The sequence below is a fragment of the Euprymna scolopes genome, chromosome 43 (genome assembly GCF_053919585.1).
Source record: "Euprymna scolopes isolate OS-2025 chromosome 43, ASM5391958v1, whole genome shotgun sequence".
NCBI classification, from domain to species: domain Eukaryota; kingdom Metazoa; phylum Mollusca; class Cephalopoda; order Sepiida; family Sepiolidae; genus Euprymna; species Euprymna scolopes.
The window spans coordinates 24,366,969-24,369,468 of record NC_136524.1 but is presented as its reverse complement, the minus strand read 5'-3'; positions in this window follow the sequence as shown (position 1 = coordinate 24,369,468).

The window sequence follows — 2,500 nt, the reverse complement described above, 5'->3', positions numbered from 1 at the left end:
GAGCGTTGTCCTGCAGGAGGAGGGTACCTTTGCTGATCTTACCCCGCTTCTTGATTTTCATAGCTTCCCTTAATTTCCTAAAAAGTGAAGTATATTAGGCTCCTGTAATTGTGGTACCCTTTGCCAGGAAATCTGTCATCACTAATCCGTCCTGGTCCCAGAAGATTGTGAGCATGACCTTGCTAGCAGAAGGCTGCACCCTTCCCTTCTTTAGAGGTGGTGAGTCCAAGTGCTTCTACTGCATTGACTGGGCTTTGGCCTCTGGATCATAATGATGGACCCAGGTTTCATCTTGTGTGATCAGCCTTTTGAAAAACTTTGACTCATCTTCTTGGCACATCTCCAAATTCATCCTCAAGCACTCGACGCGTTCTCGCTTCTGGAATGGTGTGAGCAACCTGGGAATCCATCTGGCAGACACCTTATGCATATGCAAATGGTCATGAATGATAGTTTCCACAGACCCTGTACTAATCTTGACATCTTGGGTTATTTGGCGAATAGTAATACGCCGATCTTCAAAAATGGCAGCCTCAACTTGACGGAGAGATGTCTCAGCAATGGTAGAAAGGGGGCGAGCAGGTTTGGGAGCTCTTTCCACAGACTTCTTTTTTTTTCTTGTTTTTTAAGGCCATATGATGGGGCATTATCACCATAAGTTTCTTTCATTTCATGAAAAGTCTCCTGTGTGTCCTTTCAAATACAAAAACCGGATCACTGCTCGACATTCAACAGTCTCCATTTCACACCTAACTCAGTTCAAGCACCTGTAAAACAGAAACCACAATTAGTACAGAGGTGTAATTTGCCACATAACCCGTAGAGATATAAATCATTGCACATGCAAAATATCAGCTAAATCAGACAACTGGAAGTGGGTCAGGGGCATTACTTATTGCACGCCTCTCGTGTATATATATATATGTATATATATATATATATATATATATCATGTTTGAAGGATATATATATATATACATATATATAATGTTAGCTTCAGTCTACTTAAATATATATATATATATATATATATATATATACATACATACATATATATATATATATATATATATATATATATATATATATATATATATATAATCTTATTTGTAGTATTCCGAATTTTACTGGGTTTATATAATTCAGTAATCGTTCATATACCAATAAATTTTAAACCAAAAAGAGATGACTTAAACTGTGAGCTACAAAATTATCATATTTCATAATTGAGCATTCATATATTGTTTTAATGAAAACCAAGAGATCAAGGAATGGATTGATAGCAACAAATAGTGCAACTGACCTTGAAATACACTATTTGTTGCTATCAACCCATTCTTTGAAGAACAAAAATACATACACAAACAACACTTCAAACCGGCACACTATTACAGATATATAGATGACATCTTTGTCATTTGGCCACACGGTGAAAAGACATTGATGAACTTCTTCCAGCATATAAACAACTGCCATAATAATATTAAATTCACGATTGAACACTCAACCACACACATCACATTTTTAGATGTTCTGGTTAATATTTCAAATAATTATATCACCACTTTTCTACACACAAAACCGACCGATGGACACAATTACCTACATTTTGGAAGTTGCCACCCAATCACAACAAAAAAGTCTATCGTATACAGTCAATGCCTGCGCATTAAAAGTTGCCACCCAATCACAACAAAAAAGTCTATCGTATAAAGTCAATGCCTGCGCATCGGATTATGACGCACAGTTAGGCATTTTAATCAACCACTTTCTTCGCAAAAACTATCCATTCAAAATATTAAAAGAAGCCATCAGCAAAGCATTGCGCATTAACAGACACAACCTACTAACTAACCTATATATGCATATATATCATTCTTGTTCCTATTTACAATGCCTCCCCACGCGACAGAGTTAGACACCAGGGTCGTTTTTTAACGTGGAGAAAAGGAATAAAAATAAAAATTGTCTCAATCGTGAAGGATTTCTCCTCCATTGACAGAGAACAAGAAATTGAAGTGCAGCATCTGAAGAACAGATACTACACTGTGATCTTGTCCCGAAGGCCAACTTGTTATAATCCCCTATATATATATATATATATATATATATATATATATATATATATATATATATATATATAATGTGTAGATTTCTTGTTGTTGTTGTTGTTTTTTGTTTTTTTTTCAAACGATGAATACGGTTAATATTGGCTTCACCTCGAAGCTCGTATTTATTTAGAAAGTCGCCCATAATTTGTTTGGACCTATATATGACATTTTTATTTATTTATTATTTTTAAAACAGTAATCTACGTACATGCGTGTTTCAAGTTAAACAACTCTCATCAGCGTAGCTCGACTGTTTTTTATATATATATATATATATATATATATATATATATATATATATATATATATATATATATAGTAAGAGAGAGAGAGGATATTAAATAGGACAGAGGGTCTTTGTTTGATTATTCACTTTTTGACTTTTTTCT